The sequence below is a fragment of the Pleurodeles waltl genome, chromosome 7, assembly GCF_031143425.1.
Source record: "Pleurodeles waltl isolate 20211129_DDA chromosome 7, aPleWal1.hap1.20221129, whole genome shotgun sequence".
Taxonomy (NCBI): domain Eukaryota; kingdom Metazoa; phylum Chordata; class Amphibia; order Caudata; family Salamandridae; genus Pleurodeles; species Pleurodeles waltl.
In genome coordinates, this window is record NC_090446.1 from 273,170,167 (window position 1) to 273,193,171 (window position 23,005).

A 23,005-nucleotide genomic window follows, 5' to 3' on the forward strand; every position below is an offset into this window, starting at 1 on the left:
AGTTGTATTTTTGTGTGGTACATTAGAATGACATAATGTACACTGTGAATTGAGATGCCTATTGCTGTCTTTGTGGGTTAAGGTTGTGGGTGGCTGTTTATGGGGGGGCACGATTGAGTGCTCTGGGGTTCAGGCTCAAGTACTTGTCAGTGGGTCATAAAAGTGTACGGAAAACATGCACATCCAGTCCTTGGCCTCTCAGTAGAGTGCACTGAGTTATAGTCTCTGGTGCCAATGGTATTCGTAGTACGATGAGAAAGTGTGTGAGTGAAGCACACAGCCATGGACATATTGATAGGGCAAAAGTAAAAGAAACAGCAGTGCTTACAAGCGAGCCAGTGTGTGCACAGCAGTAGTTAAGTAAAGGAAATACAATAACGCAGTGGTTCCAAACCTGTGGTCCGGGGACCCCTGGGGGACCGCGAAGCCTCCTCAGGGGGTCCATGACTGCTCAGGAAATTAAATAATATTTACAGATTAGGTCCCAAGCTTTCAGTAATGACTTAGTGGGGGGTCCCTGGATTCCAATAATGATTCAGTGGGGTCCCCAGGCTCCAGTAATGATAAAGTGGGGGTCCACAGAAGTCAAAAGGTTGGGAACCACTGCAATAACGTATATGCAGGAGAGAGTGGAAAGAGGATGCTGAAGAGGAATAAAATAAGGTGTGAGATTTGAAGTTAGAGGATTTCAGAGTAAAGTGAAGGAGAGAAATGGCGTCAGTTTCTGAAAAAATGACTTTAATAGAAAGAGGCGTGAAGGTATGAATGGTAGTGATAAATATTCCGAAAACCACTGCCCTTTATACAGACCTTAGTAATGTGTAATACACAGACTCACATATTCAGAATTCTTTTTTTTTTTAATTCTGATCAACACCATTGTTACTCATTTATCTTATTCAGCATTGGCAAAGCCAGTAGTTCTGCCTTGTTTCATACATATGTCCTTTGTTGTTTTATGCCTGGATGCACAAACAGAAAGCTCACAAAATAGTCGTTGTGTGCTGTGTTAATAGAAGCGAGGGATTTTAGTGTACATGCCCTTAATTCTGTGGGCCACACCTTTTGAAAAGGATTCCCAGTTATGCTTTTTAAGACTTCTCCCTTTAAGAGACCCCTTCCACGATTGCCTCCCATTTAAAGCTCTGTTTGCACATTATATGCAAACTAGGACAATGCCAGTTAAATATTAAAACCTTAAATCAAGCAGTAATTATTTCAAGATCCAATGTGGATTAGCTGTGTAAAAACGCCAAATAAAAGGTGTGGTGTCATTTAAACACAGGTGGGCTTTTTTGGATGCTTTTTGGTTATCTGCGTGGAGTAGCATGTGTAACCTGTCAAAGCAGTGACATTTGGGGCAACCCAGCCACACCCTAGCCGCAGTCATCCGCCGCAGGGACGCATCTGCCACCTCTACCTCAAGCTTTGTGCCCGCGCGCACTGCACCTATTGCGAGCCCAGTCTCCGTGCCGCACCTGTTCACATTGTTGAGAGTCGCCGCGACTCTCATTGAAGTTCAAAAGTGAAGTTCACAAAAGAGCGTCTGAGCCCGCAGGGCAATAGGAAATGCGAGCGCAAGGGTCCGGGCAGGAGCAGGTGATAGTCCAGAGAGTGTAACTGGTGCCAACCAGAGAAGCTGTTGGGGAGGCCGGAGGCGCGCCACAGCTAAGGAGGTTTCACAGCACGCACTCCTGCAGCCCAGGCGCAGGCCACGCCCTTCGAGCTCGCTGTCTCTGACGCTCTCTCTCCCCTGGGTCTCTCTCTATATGTCTTTCTCTCCCTCCGTCCCCCACCTTTTCCCGCTCTGCATCCCGTCGACCACCCATCCCCTCCCTATTCTGTATTCCTCTCCATGCGTCCGCCTCCCTTTGGCTCCGCCCCTAGCTTCTCACAGTGCGCACAGAGTGCTGTAGCTGCAGTCTCTGCAGCCGGGGTACAGGCTGCTGCGCCCAGAGCCCGCAGCTCGCAGAGCCCGCGACGTGGCTTCAGTGAGCGGAGAGGGGAGCACCGGAGCAAGTAAGTGTAGCGCATGCCAGAAAACCTGTCTGTGCAGAAGGAGTCGAAACTCACCGGGCACCTTAGAAGTCTCCGTGTTTACCGGGCACTAATTATCAAAGTTGCGTTGATGCTACTCTGGCGCGAAAGTGCAGAGCCAAAACTTTCCCTTCAAGTCCTCTGACTTGGTTCATGTTTTGGATGGTCATATCAGGAAGTGTATTTTTAACCAAGAGCTAGCTCAGCAGAGCCTTCAAATTAGTAACAGTCCAGGGCGATGCGTCTCAGATGGCCACACATCTGTGCATTCATTTCGCGCGTGCAGTACAGTGCGCGGTATCCGTCAACGGATTTACTCTTTGTACAGACATCTAGGCTTGTGCAGGCTGGTCAATTTTGTGTAGTATAGGAAGCTATATCGTCAGTCAGCTCACTAGCATGCAATACAGAGCGCTATATCTGTGCACAATTAAACCCCCCTCTTATAGTAGAAGAGCATGCATCTGCAGACGGATCACGGGAGAGTCAATGAATTTGCGATCTTACATGTGCGCAATTATGGCGCTCTACTTTTTAATGAGACTTTCCTACATGACGGTAAAACTCGGGAATCTGGGCATTGTCTACACGAAGCGCTCTTCACTGGTCAGCTGGGGGAATCATCCAGAAAAGTAAGCGCTGGCGAAGCCAGGCGTGATTCGTCCGAGCGTGCCTAAAGTTTGCTGCTGATGGTACCTGAGGAGAGCACCACTGCAGAGTGAGTGTACCACATACTGTGCACTGGCGATATGTTCAGACTGTTCTTTTCGAGGTGCTACGGGGGTGGTTTCAGGGAGGAGTTACACGTTTCAACATTCTAGAGATGAGCAGCGTGTCCTCCAGGGCAGAATGGTTGTGTAAGGGTGGGGCTAAAACACAAACACATCAGATACAGGCAGCTTCAGGCACAAGCTTATGACTAGTTGACTGCTTCTCACGGAAGGGTGATCCGGGCGCTCTGCCTAGACACCCTGCCAGCTTCTTGTGTTTTTAAATCCCACTAGTTTCATGTAGGTTGGACGTTACCCACCTGTCAGTGATCAGTATGGTGTGACGAACCCGTCTACCTGTGCTTTCTTTTCTTTATACATTCTTTCTTTTTTTAAATAAATGATTATTTATTGAGCTCACATACACCTCCCTTTGTCTCCTTCCTGCTTTTACATTTGTGAAGGTACCCTTTAAAAACGTACGCCTTGTCAAGTAGAATAAAAGGATCGCACCTTTTATTCTTGACCCAGCCCTTCAACTTTAAACCCCACATGGTCGGCACAGGTCTGTGAGTGCCAAAGTGTAGCTAATACTTTGGACTATCAGGTTATGTTCAAAGTTTGGGGAAACCGTCGGAGATTACGCTAGTTCTCAAAGAAATGTGTTGGTGGTACCGATATTTATTTACACCTTAATTTGAAAGATGGACCTGCCAACCATATCTCAAGAGAACAGATTTTGTGGCTGTGATAAAGGGAAACCAATGATAACATATATTATGGTTCGGACGTTGTTATTGCCCAACACTTTTAAATCAGTACTCGATCCAGTGAGTGACATGCAGGTTACTTACTCACGGATGTTCACGAATGTGTATTATTAACCCACTTAGCAATCGTATTGTGCACAATGCACGTTGGTTCCTCTCAGACATCAAAGGGGCATTGGGTGCATTACTGTATTTTTCTAAAGCTAGAAGTGAAGTGTCATTAGCGAATGCCAGCTCGCGTCTCCGTTTTCCTAGTCACCTCCACCCTGAAAGCCTCCCTCCCCCCATGCTTCCTAATGTAAATACTTCCTTCTTGTGGTTATTGTGGACGTTCCTGCTTTTTGAAGATTTATCATTTTTGAAACTCAAAAGTTGATCTAGACTCGTGCCTGCTTCTCTAGTCTAAAGTTGAGAGCTCTTGTGGTTGGTGTAGAAAATTCCGGCCATTGTTTGCTTACAACCAGTACTTGAAATGGAAATGCAAAAGTGCTTACACGTACTGTCAGGGAGTACCTGCTTCCTACTGAGATGTCCTCGTACTCTATCCCGTCACTTCCCCGGACAACTAATAAATTCGATTTGAAAGGAAATGCCCCCCCACCACCACCGGGATGTCAGAGACACATTTCATATGTACTGCGCTCAGATACATGATTGCAATGCCACGTGCATTTCAGAGCAACTTATCTTTCAGCACATCACGCACTCATCTGAAAAGAACACTGCGGCTGCTCCACTCTGGAGCGCATCCGACCATTCGACCTGGTTTTCAGCGCTTAGAAGTCGTCCCGGGATTGGACGGCATCTACCCTAATATGAAGAACATACCAGAACAATGCCGAGGTGGCATGCCTGTGCCTCACCAACACTGAGGGCGATTTCCTGACAGCCGCAGCGGGGGACTGAAAAGATGCCAGCAGTGCTGCGGTTGTCATGGGAAAGGGGAGTGCTTGCATCCTCATAAACGCAGGAGCGAGCCCTACAAATTACAGCAGGCGCAGAGCCTTCGAGCGGCCCAGGTAGCAACTCTCACTACAGGAGAGGCGTGGATTCAGTGTAGTGAATATTCAATCTCTGCAGCACCACTGCCTGAGCAGGCGTAAACCCCTCCCTTTCTCTGCCTGGCGCGTGCGGACTTCTCACGTGCTCAAACTAGGAACTGTTTTCCATTTGGTTCTTTTACCGACATATTTTGGTTTATATGTTGGTGGTAACAATACATTTTATTCTGTATGATTTAAAATAGTGTGCAATACATGCAAGTGCAAACGCACGTGTTTATCTTGCACCATACATTCCTACACCAGAGTGGTAAAAGTATCCCCGCCCTGTACCAGAGATGTTCCGGTATGTGTAACGTATAGAAAATCCGAGGCAGGGGAGAGGGCACTTTTACAAAAGGAGGGTGTTGCATTTTATAAAAGTTAAGATACTATAGGACAGGTTTTTCCTGGGCACAGTTTAGAAACCAAAATTCTCTATTTCTACGCACTAACGATGATTATTTACCCGCCTCATCTCCACAATATGCAGATATTTCACCTTAGAATGGACACGACCCAACTTTGTGTATTTTAGTTATTATTACGATTACATTGGTATTAGTATCACACAACTAACCGGTGCTCGTTATAACAACTTTGCGTGGATGAGATGATAACTTATGTTAGGTTAACAAAATCAGCTGTCAGTCTTCAAACCTGTGGCCTTCAAGTTGCTGATCTCTGCAGTAAAAAGCTTCTGCGTTATCTTACGTGTTCACGAAGGCAGAAGCAACAGGCATGCGTGTAATTTTTATGTCAGGATCACCAAACCTTTTAACTCAATAACCGCAGTAATTTATTTTTTTGTTTGCACGCTGCAGTGCGTGTGCATCTCTCCTTCTCTCTCTCTTGTGGCTCGACTTTGTACTGAAGTTGGGGTTTAAGCCACCTGGTGCTCATGGCACTGGCCAGTAGCGTAGCAAGGAAGCCATGGTCCCTCCTGCAAGCAAGGAAAATGCATTTTTCAGGAACACAATTCTTGCACTTATCTTTCCCGAAAATGAGCCCAACACCCCTTATAGTAATGCAAGTCATGGCATTCAGTCCCTGTTTTACTTTGTCGGCCGTCATTGAGTCTGACAGACGACGACGCTGTTTCACCGCACTGTAGTTCACAACATCTACCGAAACGTGCATCTGTGTGTCCCCGCGAATACTCCCTTTTCACAAATGTACCGCTGCTGTAGGTTTGTTTTTTAATGGAACATCAGATTCTTTTTATAGCGCCTCTGCACAGACTACTCACCCAGAGAGACGGTGACACACGTGTCGATATCAATTACAGTTTTTAGGGAAGTGTGTGAAATAGGTACACAGCAGTCAAAAGACTGACAGCCCCTGGGAAAAAAAGAAACTGTAATGTTTACAGACGGGGAGGGTGTGTATGTGAGTGGCTGTGTGAAGAAGCGAGAGAGAACTGTGTTGAGGAGAAGGGGGGAGGGGAATGGGACACGCAGAAGTAGACTGTGAAGAGACAGCAATGAAAAGGAAGTGTGAGATAGCCCAAGACGGATCACAAAGCAAGAGCTGTGGGGGAGAGATATGGTGCGAGTGGCCGACGCAGAGGGAGTTATTACAGAGATACTGATTTCCAAAGAAGAGTGAGTGAAATTCGAAGTGATCCCTACCGCTTGCGCAGTAGTGTTTAAATCTCAACTTCATATTTTGAGAGTCGATACATTATCCCATATAATTATTCAAACATTTGTAAACGCCGTTACTCGTTTAATATTAGACTCTTTATTACAGAATTGCAAAACTTTACCCTGGGATCTCACCAACTTGCAGAGAGGGTGGCTAGGGCAAGAGACGATCCGTGCGTCATGGTGACTTGCAGCCAACAATCTTTTTAAATGAGGTCTTGGCTACCTTAGTGCTGGCACACATAAACACCGCTGTTATACATCAGTAAGTCTCCACAGCAGAGCTCCTATCCAGTTTGTAAGACAGTTTCAGCACCTCTAAACGGCCAATTCCAAGGTTTGCGTGCAGGAGGGGCGGAATCTCACGGTCATTATCTGAGTTGTCCCTGCCGGAATGAGGAATAATAAACGGGCCCAGATTTATTAGGCCCATTTCTGGATATTTTTCCCGAATCCGGTCGATTATCAGGGCACAGATGTATCCTTCAGTTACCTGGGTAACCAGGTTCGAGTCTTGCTTTTGGCTTAACATCCTATGATGCTGTGCAAAAGACTGAGGCCAGAATTTAAGAAGGGTTGCTGCATCCAATGCAGCGCCTCTATTTTTGCGCATCTTAGCGCACCTTAGCGCGCCTCAACCGCCACCATGTGCGCACCATATTTAATATAGGGTGCACCATGGCGGTGGGTAGGGGCAATAGCATCAAAAGTTTTGATGGTATTGATGTACTGTGGAGGATTAGCACCAACATTTTGGTGCTAAACCTGAAAAGTACATAGGAGCCCATTGAAAACAATGGTAGGCCCCCTTTTAACACCTGCTTGTGCAGGTGTTAAAAATAGCCACTAAAAATGGTTCAGTGGAATCTCTGATTTTTGTGGTCACCCTAATGGGCGGATCCCCCCTTGCATGCATTATGCCTGGCACAGGTATAATGTAGCACAAGATGTTACAAAGTGGTGCAATGCATGCAATGCGCCACTTTGTTAATATGGAACAGCGAATTTGGCCTTGTTGGGCCAAATTAGCATCATAAAAAATGACGCTAATGTGGTGCAAGGAGGTGCTAGGCCCTCTTAAATCTGGGCTTGAATCTCCCTATGCCTACAAAAATATGAATGCGCCCTTGTGTAATGTAACTGGTGCTCCAGTAAAGTGCTCCTAAAATACTTTCAGGTCGAGGTCGTGCTATATAAAACTGCAATAAATAAACAAAATTAAAATCTGTGCGTAAAAACAGCGAGGTAGATATCAGCCAGGGGTGGAGCTTCCGTTGGTACAGCATTGCAATTGTACATGAGCCCAGAGGGCAGAGTGGCCCATTGAACTCTGGTTATTGCCGTATTTTGCAATTCAAACAGTAGGCTGGGGCGCATTTCTAGCCTTAAACTAGGGCCCATGACACACTTGCTACAGCACTGATATGCCGTGAGGGTTCACAGCCCTTGCAATGCAGAATTGGGCAGGGTGATATTCCCACCGCCACTTTCCAGAGGATGCCAGTTCTACCTGACTCGTGTTGAGATACTTGCAAGGCCATTGTACCTGTAGCTGGGCAATATCCCCACTTTTCAGCTGGGTTGCTGTTGCTGCAATGGGTGTGTCCTGCAGATCTCACCAAGGCACATTAACTTGCAATGGACAGAAACAGCAACAGGAAGTTGCTATGCTTGTAATGAACAGCACCAGCTACTCACCAGTGCTGCTGTACTTCTACTCAACAGCACTAACTCGTTAGCAGAGCCGCTAAACATGTCATATATAACAGCAGCTCTACTCAGTGGTGCTGCTGTATTTGTGAAGGATGACACCAACACTTCAGAAGAGCTTCTGTTCTTTAAATCTACAGCAGTAACAACTCAACAAGGCTGCCAAAACTGTATGCCAAAGCACCAACTCTTCAGCATAGATGTTCTACATGTAATGAACAACACCAGCATTAGTCAACAGTGCTTCTGTATTTGTAAATGGTGGCACTAAAATTGCAGCAAAGCACCAACAATCAACAGCACCAACATTTCAGTGGAGCTGGTATGCTTGTAAATGACAGCACAAGCTTTTCTCAACAAAGCTGCTCTAATTGTAAAGTGTGATACCAGCACTTCAGCAGAGCTACTGTACTTGCAATCAACAGCATCAACACTACAGCAGAGCTACTGTACTCAGGGGGGGCTCCTTCACTATGGCCACTGGCTGAGCTGGCAGCAGAAAAAGGAAATGGTAGTCGGTTTATTTTTCGGCTGCTGGCTCAAGCAGCAGTGCAGGGAGGAGGGAGGCTGGCCCATTGGAGGTGGGAGGAGGAATCGTGTGCACTAAGTGCACATGTGTGTTTGGCCGGCCGTCTCAGGTCGGCCATACACACATGCACACTTGGGTTTCTCCAGCCTGGCTGTGCTTAACAGCCAGGCTGGAGAAACTGCACAGATCACAGGGTTGTGTCTGAGCCACTTAGACCAATCCTGGCATTAATTCTAGCATGAAAGCAGCACCAGGATTGCATGGGCAGCCTGTGCTGGTGTCCTAGCAGTGAATGCTGAGACACCACAAGAGGACGACGAGCAAGGCGGCAGGAACGGAGACATTGAGGTTAGTGCGTTTTTTTTATTTTCACCTCGTCTCCGCTCCCACCACTCCCCCTGACTTATGCAACAGCCACTGCTGACAGTACTTGCAATTAACAGCATCAACACTGCAGCAGATGTATTGTACTTGTAATAGACAGCACCAATACTTCAGTGAAGTGGTGTGCTTGTAAATGACTGCACAAGCTCTGCTCAATGAAGCTGCTGTAATTTTAAAGGGTGATACCAGCTGGTCAGCAGAGCTACTGTACTTGCAATCAGCAGCATCAACACTACAGCAGAGCTACAATACTTGCAATCGACAGCACCAACATTTAAGCAAAGCTACTTAACTTGTATTCAACAGCACAAAACACTCCAGAAGAGGTACTGTGCTTGTAATAGACAGCAGCAACACTTCAGCAGAGCTGCTATTTTTGTAATCAATAGCATCAACATTTCAGTAGACCTACTGAATTTGTAATCAACAGCACCAACATGCAATTAACAGTACCAGAATTTTAGCAAAGGTATTGTACTTATAATCAACAGCACCATCTCTTCCACTGAGTTAGTGTACGGTAATCGACTGCACTAACACTTCAGCTGAGCTACTGTACTTGTAATCGACTGCACAGGCACTTCAGCTCAATAACTATACTTGTAATCAACAGCTCCAACACTTCAGCAGAACCAATTAATTTGTAATTATCAGTTCCTAGTGCTCACCTGTCTAGTAACAAATTGATCAAAACGTTCAGTGAGGGTGCTTTGGGGAGAGGGGCCGGTTAGAGCTGAAAGAGCCTTCAAATAAAGAGTGTAGGTTGGAATGATAAAAACAAGTATGTTTTGAGGGAAAAAAAATAAGCCAGATGAACAGTGCTATCCGATGTGAAACAAGCTCAGCATCTGACAGCATAGAAAGGTAGGAGGAAAATTAAAAGAAGCATTTGCAATGCAATAGGTCTTGCATTTGTTTGAGTTAGAGCTATTGGCATTGCAAATGAAAATGTCTTTTACCTGTCTGTTTTCGTTAGGAGTGTAGTGGATGTATGAACAGAGACACAGCTGCAGCACTGCCTAGAGGCCTTAGAATGGAGGAGTTACAGATGAGACCAGAGAAGCAGCTGCAGCAATGCCTAGAGGTCTTAGAATGAGGATTTTCCACTGTGACCAGAGATACAGCTGCAGCACTGCTTAGAGGACTTAGAATGGTGGAGGCACTGACAGGACCAGAGAAGCATATAGCAGTACTGTCTAGAGGGCTAAGAATGTGGAAATACCACTGGGAACAGACAGAGAGCTGCAGCCCTGCCTAGAGGATTTACAATGTAGGAGTTACTGATGGGACCAGAGAAGCAGCTAGCAACACTGCCTAGAGGACTAAGAATGAGGAATTACCACTATCACCAGCTGCAGAACTACCTAGAGGAATTGGAATGGGAGAGTTGCTTACAGGAACCATAGAAGCAGCTAGCAGCGCTGTCTGGGGGACTTAGAATGAAGAATTACAAATGGACCCAGAGACGCAGCTAGCAGCACTGCCTAGAGGACTTAGAATGAGAAAGTACCAATGGGACCAGAGAAGCAGCTAGCAGCACAGCCTAGAGAACTTAGAATGAGAAATTACTGACGGGACCAGAGAATCAGCTTTCAGCATTGTCTAGAGGACATAGAATGAGGAGTTATTAACAGGGCGAGAGAAGCAGCTAGCAGCACTTCCTAGGGGACTAAGAATGAGGAACTACCGCTGGGACCAGAGAAGCAGCTGCAGCACTGTCTAGAGGACCTAGAATGGGGAATTACCACCGGGACCATAGAAGCAGCTGCAGCATTATCGACAGGACTATCTATGAGGAATTACCACTGGTCCCAAGAAGCAGCTAGCAGCACTGCCTAGAGGACTTAAAATTATGAATTACCACTGGGACCAAAGAAGCAGCTTGCAGCATTGTCTAGAGGACTCAGAATGAGGAATTATTGAAAGGACCAGAAAAGCAGCTAGCAGCACTCCCTAGAGGACTAAGAATGAGGAATTACCCTTGGGACCGGAGAAGCAGCTGCAGCACTTTCTAGAGGACTTAGAATGAGGAATTACCACTGGAACCAGAGAAGCAGTTGCAGCATTGTCTACAGGACTTAGAATGAGGAATCACCACTGGAACCAGAGAAGCAGCTAGCAGCACTGTTTAGATGTCTAAGAAAGAGGAACTGCCACCAGGACCAGAGAAGCAGAGAGCAGCACTGACTAAATGTCTTAGAATGAGGCAGCTGGGGCACTGTTTACAGGACTATAGAATATGATAGATTGAAAGTGGATGAGTGTGTGTCTGCCGGAGGGTGCAAAACATGCACACAGAACCAATTATTTCTAAAACTGTAGTGGAGGGAAAAGTGGCTTGGAAAACATCAATTAAATATACCCGAGCGGAGGCAGAATAACAAATGAAACTTGAAACCTTCTGAGCCTTTCTAACACAGTGTTTTCACTGGGGTGGTGTGAACACATTGCTATGGACAACCAAAAGAACACAGACGGAAGAAGAGGCCATCACAACCTGTAACAGGAGGATGCATGAACGCATGTGAACGTAGTGTGATGGCCAACAAAAATGTTCTCCTAGTGAATTTGCCTGGGAGGGAACAAAGCGCACAAAGCAGGGACATTTAGAAAAATGGACCAATAAAAAGGAGGTATTTAAAACAAGCACAAAAAAGAACCAACAGCAATAGTGGGCATGGTTAAAGCCCCTAGACGGAATACAGCATGTCTTGTGGAAAGCGCATGTGTGCTGTCTAGGCTTGACCTAAACAGCCCACTAAAACAAGATGAGATAGTAAATTGAGCAAAGACAAAAGAGTTGGAGAGTAACTAGGAAGAATAACACATTGCCCAAAGACAATTAGCAGGTGTGATTCTGAAAGTAGTCAATAGTAAAATAGGGACTGGACAGGAGTGCAGGTATGTGATGAAGTCAGACCTTATGACAAGGCAGGGATGAGAGTCAGCAGAGGCTGCCAGTGAGGGAACTTCAGTTTGCTAATAAATGTGTGAATATATCAGAGAGGAGAAATACTTTGAGCTGAAAGTGCAACTAAAGGAGATGGGAGGTGATCCTGTTTAGATCGGGCAGGCCTGGTCACTTTTCCCCACAACAGACTTGCTCATGTGGTCTAGAGACTACCTTGTCATCTGGGTTTTGATGCTGACTTCCCTAATTTGTATTGTATTGTATTGCAACATTTAGATAGTGCTTACTACACCTATGTGGGGTGCTGAAGCACTTGCCTACATGGGTTTCATTGTACAAAATGTAGGGTGGTTGATTGGAAGGGTTGTACGTTCTAAAATATATTTCTTTGAAGTCACTGGTCCTGAACAGGCATAGATCAACAGGAAGAAATGCTGAGAGATCTTCTGGGATTGACTTTGTCAATATTATCCCAAATATATGTCTCTGTGAGATGCCAGAAAGTGGCCATAACATGTAGCTAGTTGTGACTTGCATTTTTGGACTAAATTAGAGTCCTTTATTGGCCAACAGATTGTGGCAGATCTATTCAGTTATTCCACGCCTGATTATATGGTAATGGGTGGATTAGTGCTGTGGACTGGTACACCACTGGGTGATGGACATGACGTTTAGCAGTTTTGTCTTGTGTTAGTGTAAGAGTGTCAAGCAGTAAAGGGAATTTTTAGGCAAATTGTACTAACTACCATCCTCTGTCTAACTGCTAAGTGTTATGATTGTAGTTTTAGTGTCTGTAATATATTGTAATGTGACTGCATTATATAGCACCTACTATCCTGATGAGGGGTTATGCTTTACGTTGGGCAGCACCTCATCCTACGTCCCTGGGTTAGCGTTTGTTGTAGTTATTGTTGATTATTAGGATTAATGTTGTGCTCTGCAGGAGCCATTCCATGCCTTTACTCCAGTTTCAATGTGATAGATTACACTAATAGAAAATTCGGTATGATCTTCAGTGGCGGAGACGGTTATGGGAATTTCATTCATTGGTTGGTGGGCTTAATAGATAAGCTACAGGAGATTAAACATTGCTAGGTGGTGGGTGGGCATGTCATTTAAAGGAGAGATTGTGATAGTTTAAATAAGGTTTGGTCAATTTGCAGAGATACAATATTTGGGATTAAGGCAAATATGCATGTTATTTAGAGTACCCTACTCAGAAAGCTGAGGCATTTAAATGATGGAAAGGAAGAGGAAAGTCATTTGAAAGAAATATCAGAGTTGACAATCGGACGTTTTAAGTCAAGTTTGTTTTTTAATGCAGGATTTTTAGGAATATTGTAGAGGTTTTCTGCGATAGCATGCAAAACTATAGAAGGAAACATAATTTGCATGTGTTACAATTCCACTAAATGCCATAAGAACCCAAGCCAAACACACACACCATCACCGACCAGGAAATACAGTTAAATAAATATGTTTTAATTTTTATACAAAACTAGAATGCTTTAATTTAAAACGTTTGTTTCTCAAGATGCTGTTCCTCTTTCCCTCTGGTCAGGGTGATAAGAAGAAGAGCAGAGTATATTTTATTGGATTTGTGTAATGTTTCATAGGGCAGGTAGCACTGGGGTGTCTCTAGTGTAGGCACTCACAACAAAGGCACAATACGTTGTGAGATCCTGCATCTTGCTGTTATTCAGCCTTCCTATAGCAGTAATCATAACACACACAAGCCCTGCCTGGAAATTTCCATGACTGAGCAGTAGAAACCACCACCCTTCCCTTCATACTTCCCATCTCCCAAACCTTTAGTGCTTAGAAAGAACATTTAACCATTATCCCCTCCCGAAGGAGGCCCTCCTTGAATTTCAAAGGGGAATCTGTTCTCCATTCCTTCCCACCCAGATAAGGAGGCAAATGCTGCATTTACACTTCCTCTAGAAGGAGGATCCCGGACAGGACATCAGCCCTCACCCCATACAAAGCTTAGAAAATACATTGTGTTTTTTGGGGCAGATGTGTAAAGAGTAGTGATCAAAGCCCATGCAGCTTCTTGGTGCTGAGAAGGAATCTGTATGCTAAAGTACTCCTGTATGGTAACACAGAGGTCCACACTTTAGTGGTGCCTTTGAAATGGTCACTTATACAATTGTTATAATTTAGTATTCCTAGTCCTAATGTGTAAAGAGCTAGGTCGGAGTTTGACCCCACTTTATCTCAGCAAAGAAAATAATATATTTTCTTTATATGACCCTTACCCACTCTAATAATGGCATGCTTCATCATCAGGAACACCTCAGCCCCTAAAAGCCACGGCGGGCTCAACCGAATTTTAGGAGCACTTAAGAATAACCTGCTGGGGGCCTAAACATTAAAAATACCTTACTATTCACAAAGCTGCCCCTTTATTAATTGTGATAGTGGAATGGTTAAAACTAATATCACAGTTGGGGTATGCTAAGATATTATGGTCTTTTGATCCTCATTTAGATATCATCAACATGTTTCAGGATGTGAATTTTAATAGTAACCCCGATTCCAGGAACCACAAATGAGCTTTCTTTAACCAGGCAAGTTACTGGGCTCCCTGCATGTGTGCGAGCTCTCACCACTTGTTGACAAATGACATGACAAATAGGTCAGGGCCCGGAGTTACTATTAAAATTCATGTCCTAATGAAAGCCCAGGAAAATACTGTCCATTGTTAAGGGCTGAAGCATGCTGGCAATATCTGATGTAGGGTCACAGGACAATGTATGATATTAGTTTTAACCATACCCACTATCACAATTAATAAAGGGACACCTTGTGAATAGTGAGGTATTTTCATTCTTTAGACCCCCAGCACGTTATTCTTAAGTGCTCCTGAAATTCAGTTGAACCCACCTTGGTTTTTAGGGGCCAAGGAAGACCCGATGATGAAGGATGCCACTATTACAGTGGGTAAGGGTCATATAAAGAAAATAGCTTCGTTTCTTTGCTGAGATAAAGTGAGGTAGAACGCCAACCTAGCTCTTTACACATTAAGACTAGGAATACCAAATGATAAGGGTTATGATTTAGGGGTTAGTGGATTCCTTCTAGGTCCCTGGGTTAACATAATGGAAGTATTCTAACCCTTACCATCCACAGTGATGTATGGGGTGGTCTATCCCCCCTCACAATGTTGGTATTTCAATGTCGATATAATGCCCAAAAGTAAGTCTTGTTGACCTTATTATAGGCCTATTGATGTTGAGGACAAATGTTATGCAATAATCCTGAGCCAGCATAATATCATGTGTAGAAAGGACAAATTCAATAGTAGATGAACCTAGAACACATCTATCACACATAGGCCCTCATTACAACCCTGGCGGTTGGCAGAGAAGCAGCTGTCTTACCGCCAACAGGCTGGTGGTAAAAAAAATGGAATCATGACCATGGCGGTTACCACCATGGTCATCCGCCACTTCTCCGAACCGACCAACAGGGCGGAGACGACCGCTGGGCTTGAGACTTGGGTCTCCAGCCCGGTGGCCATCACAAGACCGCCGGCGGTATCATGACCCGGCTGACCGCCATGGATTTCATGGGGTTGGGAACCGGCATGAAATCCATGGCGGTAAGCACTATCAGTGCCAGCGAATTCCTTCCCTGGCACTGATAGGGGTCTCCCCCACCCAGAGTCCTTCCCCGACAACCCCCACCCCCCTAACACCCCCCAAAGGTGGCAGGACCCCCCTCCCCTCCCCCCAACATCACTATACAAACTCACACCCGACACGCACGCAGACACCACCAACACACATACCCACCCACACACACCAACAAACATGCCAACAGCCACACACACAGTCATACACGCACACCCACATTCAGACATACACGCACACATCCATACAGACATACATACAGGAAGACACGCACACATTTCCAAACACAACACCCCCTGCATGCATACAGGCACTCACACACCCCCTCTTTATACTCACACGCACACCCCCATGCACGCACACAACACACAACACCCACCCAGCCCCCTCCCCTAACGGACGATCAACTTACCTGGTCCGTTGATCCTCCGGGAGGGGACGGGATCCATGGGGGGTGCTCCGCCGCCAGCACCCCGCCAACAGAACACCGCCACAGCGAATCACGTAACGTTATTCAGTGGGCGGTGTTCTGTTGACGGTGCGGTGGAAGTGGAGCAACCTCCACTTTCCCGCCGACCGCCAGTATGGCTGCTGGCGGCTCTCCGTCTGGAAAAGGACGGAGGGCTGCCAGAAGTCATAATTCGCCGGGCGGAAAAGCACCAGCACTGGAGGTATTCAGCACGGCGGTTCCTCGGAGGTCTTGTGAAAAGACCGCCGAGGTTGAAATGACCACCATAGTATCCGAATAGAAATGTGACTGTCAAAGATTGCAGCACTAATCTTACCATGTATATTAAGGAGGGAAATTGGGCATATGAAATGCACAGACTGTATTATTTGCGTACACTAATGTACTTTATTAACCGTGGTACCCATGCTATGGTGCGCAGGAGGTCTTTGATCAGGACTTGTCAGGAAGGACCATTTACACTTTATGGAGATGTGAACACTGCTCAGATTGAATTCTTGTCCTCAGATTTGGACAGTCATTTCGAGTTTGTCAGAGAGTGAGCATTGTAAATCACTTGTTCTTCAACCTCCCCAGTCCTGTGGTTACCCCTTCCATTTTAGACTTTGGAATGGCTGTGTTCTGTCAGCATAGCTTCAGCTGGATCTGTCAGTGGAAACCCTTAACCAAGATGTCCCTTGATCACTGAGCTGCCAAGTCTTAGTGATGGCCACCCTGCCATAGTTAGCATTGTACAAGACACACCATATTTTTCTGCACAGGACCAACGTGTCCAGCGGGAGAACCTAATACCTCACACAGCTGTTCTGGGCAGGGACATTGCTCAATGACCAACAAAAGCAGGCAGAAAACTCCTCACACATTGGGGTGCTTCTAGGTTGAACCTGGAAAACCACAAACTCTGCCAAACTGGAATAGCTAGCATGGCACCCACTGGGTAAAGTTTGCAGCCATTTCTGCCACCACTGCACCAGTGCTGGCACTGGAGACGTTAGAGATCACCATCAGGCAGGGAACTCTAAAGAGAGTGGCTGGTACAGGAGTGGAGGTCATACCATCTGGTGACTTGGCGGTTGGGTGCGGATTACTTGTCGTGCTCCAAATCACTGTCTTAACTCTTCTTTTTCCAAGTAACAGATGGTAAAAACAACATGGAATTTTTAAATATGCAAAAGATGTTAAAGTGGGTAGCAAAGAAAACAAGTTCCACAATGAAAACGACTCATCAAGTGATGTAAATGTTGGGGGTGGGTTGAAGTCAGAGAGTAGTGAGTCTCTGGAGGTAATTTACAGTTTGGGGAGCAGGAGCACTGCCAGAAATCGAGGTCCCAATTACAGATGGATAAACCATTGGTTTTCTGTCACCAGAGCCTCACTGACCTGACCAGTGGAAACCCATGACGTCCTACACTCTGTTGGTGGGTTCTGTTGATGGCCATCTTTCCCTATAGTTATGGTGGTGTCAGGCACTGGAAGAGTTCAATGGTCCCAAAACCGTGCTGAGCAAATGCCTCAAACATGACACCAGTTCGGCAAAGTTTACAGCTTTTACTGCAAATGCCTTACAAGCAGTTACATTCAAGTTTTCAAGGATCTCTATACAGGCAGGTGGTCTTCCGCCACCGGCTCGAGGCCATACCCTTCGCTGACCTGGCTTTAATACGAGGCATCCATTTGCCTCGAAACAGGGGCATTGTAAACTTCCGCTTTAGCAGCTACAGTGGGGTGAGGTTCTTTTTGGCCCTCTTCTGCCTGCAACTCGGCAGGCAAAAGCTCATTATCAACCCTGGAACACAGCTCAATAGAAGAGCAAGCAGGAGCAAGGGAAAACGAGAGCTGGGTGCATAGAACAGGGAAAGAAAGAAGGAATATTGGAAGGAAGGGTGAAAAGAAGGAAGTATGGATGAAGAGTGGGTGGATAAATGAGTGTGTGAGTAACGAGTGGGTGAAAGGATAAGTGAATGATAGGTGGATGGACAGGTGAAAGGATGACGACAAAGTAAATGGATAAGTGGATGGATGAGTGACTGAATAGTCAGGTTGGATGGGCAGATGAAAGGGTGGCAGAGTAAAGGGATGGATGAATGAGTGAATGGATAGTGGGATGCACATGTGAAAGGATGGTAGAATAAAGGGATGGAAGGAGAGTTGAAAGGATGGCAGAGTAAAGGCATGGGTGAATGAGTGAATGGATGGGGATGGACATGTGAAAGGATGGCAGAGTAAAAGGATGGATGGACAGTTGAAAGGATGGTAGAGTAACACATGAATGTATGGACAGGTGGATGAATGGATAGGTGTGAATGGATAGGTGAATAGGCAGGTTAAATGGGCAGATGAAAGGGCGGCAGAGTAAAGGGATGATGAATGAGTGAATGGATATGGGGATGGACATGTGAAAAGATGACAAAGTAAAGGGGTGAATGGATGAGTGGGTGAAAATATGAGTGAATGGATGGTAGAGTAGATGGATGGATAGCAAATTGGATGGTTAACAGAGTTGGTGAATTTAATGGATGGCAGGGTGGATGCATGGATGGATAAATGGCAGAGCGGATGGATGCATGGCAGAGTGGATGCATTGATTGATGAATGGTAGAGTGGATGAGTAGAGTGGATGGATAGATGAATAGATGGCCAGGTGGATGGTTAGGTAGCTGAACGGAAGCTAGGCAGAGTGTAGTGATGGATGGATGAATGGGTGAATGGATGGATGGGTGAATGAATGGATCGTAGACTGGATGAATGACAGATGGATGGATGGCAGAGTGGATGGATGGATGGATGGAGGGCAGAGTGGATGGATGGAAAAGTGGATGGATGGCTGGCAGAATGGGTGTATCCATCGGTAGAAGAATGGATGGATGGAAGGCAGAGGGGTTGGGTGGATAAATGTCTATGGGTGAATGGATGGGTGGCAGTGTGGATGGATGGTTGTATGTATAGATCAATAAATGGACTTGTGAATATTGAATAATGGGCAAAAGATTAAGTGGATGCCAGAACGTATCGTAAAATAGTGGATATCAGCAGATGGATGTAAAGATGAAAGAATCATGGCATAGATGCGTGGACTGAAGAGACAAAGAAGATATTCTAAGGAAGTTTGGCTCACTTGATTCAGTTGCTTGGTAGGATCGGTGCTACGGTGGGGGCTATTTAAATGTTCTGGCTACTCCCTTGCCTTGAAATGACACTCATGGACCTGCAAAAGATACGAAAATGTCAGACCAAGAGGAAGTATTCCTTACTTTGTGCAATGAATGGGGGAGGGGATAGAAATCCTCAAAATTGCCTTCAAACGCCTTTTGAAGTAGCCTACATGAGACAATTTGCAAGTCCACTCATTTATGACAAGTCTCTAGGAAATCATGTTAAGGTTTAGTCTGTCCTGCTCACTTGTCCAGGCAGATATATACATGAAGCTTGCTGACCAGAGTTTAACTACACCACAGAAGTTGATTTTTTGAGAGTGATAAGTATATCTGAACATTTATACAGGCCTTTTCCACAAAATGACAAGGAGCAGAATGCCACATTTAACCAAACATATAGCGGTCTAACATATAGTCAGTTGTCTAAAAGTTAGTGACACCTGCAATTCAATCCACACATGAAGTTGGTTTTTAACTAGCAAAGAGCGTGCATGCACTCACGTTTATGTGAAGATAAACATTACTTCAAGATTGAAGCATTGCTTGGCAAGAGGGCCGAGGCCTGAATATGCTAGTAGAGAGCATATAGGTATTATTTAAAATCCAATGGCCTCTATTGTCTGTGTCGTCTAGCTAGTCTTGCACTGTCCAGCTATGCTAGATGTTTCTTGGCTATTCAAAGGAGACGCATTATGTTCAATGATTCCAGTTAGAATAATGTAGATACTCACTGTTAGCTCTGAAGAAGTTGCATTATTCCTATTGTCCTAAACCGAACATTCCCTAATTTAATTCCATTCTATCTAAACCTATTTCTAAATAATATTCTATGTTATTCTAACCTATTGTATTCCATACAGTTTTTTAAAAACTTTAATCTATTCTGTTTATTTCCCATTACAATTAGGGTCAGGGATTTTATGTGGCCCGGGTCCTGCTAGTGTTCAGCACCAGCAGTTCTAAAAAGGAGGTGCTGAGACGGGTCCGTATGGGGCTGTCCAGTATTATCCCCCCCTCAGGATGAAAACAAATCTTTACTTGACAGCAGTACCACCCTTCACTGCCTTTTTTGACTTCAAAGAGACTCGTCATAGTTATTTCACAGGCTCTCCATTTCAGAACTGAAGCATTTTCACTATTATCTACAATAAAGCCATTGTACTTGTTTATCTTATGCAACTAATACCCATTGACAAGGCCAATAGTCCTGGCTTGTTTTAGGTTCAATGTCAGTTTTTGTATTTTATGTTTATATCTGTGTGCAATGACAGAAAGAAGCAAAATACCATTTGGGTGGCACACTATGCTAAACTTAGATTTTTAGCTTACATGTTTTAAGCCACGCCCTTAATTATACAGGCCATACCCTTCTGAGAGACCCTCACCCCTAACCCGAATTAAAGAGCATGATTAAGGCTCTCATGTTTCCGTTTAAACCGATTTTTACAGAAAACGCAGACAGAAAATTGTATATTTTCCTACACGCATTTATTTTTGAAAATTGACAAAAGATGGAAAATAAACTATTTTGATTGATTCTCAAAACTGACAGAAATGACTTCTAGACCAGCGGCCCAAATCGACAGGCCAGAGAGTAAGAAAAATGGATAAAGTAAGCTAAGGGAGCTTAACTAGCTGCAGGAGTGTACATGTGTGTTTACCGCTACACACTTTGATATGATTGTTAGGATTTTTCACATTTGGGTTCTCATATCATTAACGCCCATCGGGCATTCGTATATTAGTGTGCATTTATAGGTTAAAATATGCAAAAATAAACCAGTTGCAGCTTTGTAATTCATAACCCTAAAAATAAACAAGGATAAACACAGATACAATGAGCAGATAATAAATATAGATAAATACAGAGTAAAATCCCCCAAAATACCATAAACCCTGCAACCGTGCTTACAGTCCATCTTATCCCGATGTATTTAGCACTAGAAGTTCTTGCACAACCAATTCTGAGTAAGATTGTATTTGTTGTTACGCAGACTGAGGAACTTGAAGGTTTCCTAAGTTATTATTGGCATAAAACATGCCCTTGTTGTAAAAAGACTTTGAAGTTGCCTAAAAGGCATTTAAAGTTGCTAGAGATAAAGCTTGGTGGGGGGAGGTTGTTGGAAGTGAAGAAGACCAGGTACAGCAAAGGCAGTAGGGGAAGTGGGCATGTCTTCAGACACCAACAGCATATCTAGATGTTCATACCATATGCCACTGAAGTTCTATTTTATTTCACAACTCTCAGGAAAGTGGAAACCCATATATCAGTGTGATGAGAGTGGTGAAAAGCTCAAACAGACCCAAGAGATATTGTAATGAGCACAGTGATATGTATTCTGTGTTTTAGACGGTAGGTTGTGTTTTAGATGGTTGGTTGGTGTCATCAATGATGTCATTTACCATGTTGTGTGATGTAACTTGTGAAGTCATAAGCAGCGCATGGTGGAGCACAAGTTTTAGTTAGCTCAATAAATTATAACTGGTGAATTTCAGTGTTTTGAAATTAAAAATGGTTGTTTTTAGCTGACATTTTCACCTTACTATAACCCCACTTTAAAATCTGTTTTTTCAGTTATTTTCTGGTTTGTATTTAAACATACATTAAGATTCTTTTACCCCACCTAACTATAATGCTCATTTAACCTTTTTTTTTCAAAGAATTTCTATTTTGTTTAAAGATGAAGTATGTTCCTCCTACCATACCACACCATACATTACTAGGCTGTGGCAGGTACGCCCTGCACCCAACCCCTCCTATGCACACCCAGCCAGTGAGAGCGCTCATCAGAGTACAAAGGCCTATCATTTTACGTATGGCAGGTATAATGGCCTTGTCAAGTGGTCACTACATCAACATATAAAAAGCAGGCCTATTAGCTTTGTCAAGGAATGACCACATCAATATACAAGGCAAGTCTATTGGCTTTATCAAGGAGTCACCACATCAATATATGATGGCTAGCCTATTGGTTTTGTGAAGTGGTGACCACCTCAATATACAAAGGAAGCTTATTGGCTTTGTCAAGGAATTACCACAATAACCCTTTGTGTGTGTTAGATGACCGGGAGCTGTTCGACACCACGGTGCTTGTGTGCGTTGGATGGCTTCTGGCCATCCGATGCAAACAGCACCGGAAATCCCTCTGGTTTCCTTAGCAAAGAAACAGCCTTGGATCTGTAGGAAAGTGTCTCCATTTCCAAAAGCTATTTCAGTGTTTTCAGAGAAATTACATCAGCGCACTGATATAATTTCCCTGAAAATTGAAGTGAAATAAGCCCATCGGATCCTTGCCTGGGTATTGCTGAAGGAGGGCGATCCCCAAGCAGGGATCCACTCTACTAGACACCAGGGAGGGACAGCGGCCCCTTGGGCAAGGGCCCAATATTGTTTTGGACTACTATTCAGTCTTTCTATCCCCCTAGGGGGCAGATGGGGGTAAAAGCTCCCAATCTGCCACTGGGGGTGGGGCAGAAAGCCCTCTACCATACCAGGGAATATTTTTTATTATTAGTGTAGGGTGGGCCATGTTGGCCCTTTCAGTGTCCCCATCCCCCAAAAATGGGTACAATCTTTCCTGTGCCGATAAAAACTCCACCCGCTTGTGTGGCTGGGCCTAGTGGCAGTGAGAGGAGCACATCCCACCAAGGTCAGTAGGAGTCTATACACAAGCGCTCCCTGTCCTTGGTTTGATCTGTTCCTGTCATAGCACTAGGCCCAGCTCACAGGTGGGGTAGTGCTTTTTTCACAAAGATGGGGCAATGCTGTGTGGTAGGAATTTTGTGGATTCCTACAGATTCCAGAAGTTTCGATTACAGAAATGTAATTAAAAATGGGTGATTTCAGGAAAAGTGTGAGATTTGCAGGGCATTGTGGGTAAGACAACCTAATGGGATAGCAAGTCACACTGTCCTGGATTCCCCAAGGTGTCTAGGTTTCAAAACTGTACAGGTTGGCTAGGGTTCCCTAGGTGCTGGTTGAGCTAGGTTCCAAACTCTAGAGCTT

At 44.7% G+C, this 23,005-nt stretch overlaps 1 protein-coding gene across 2 annotated transcripts in view; it reads left to right on the forward strand.

The window, feature by feature from the left end:
- The first annotated feature begins 1,890 nt into the window (after positions 1-1,890).
- KCNG1 (potassium voltage-gated channel modifier subfamily G member 1) overlaps positions 1,891-23,005 on the forward strand; it is a 101,393-nt gene continuing 80,278 nt past the window's right edge. For both annotated transcript variants that reach the window (XM_069243637.1, XM_069243638.1), the window contains exon 1: positions 1,891-2,019. The gene's annotated coding sequence lies outside the window, so the exon portion shown is untranslated. The remainder of the gene's footprint in view (positions 2,020-23,005) is intronic.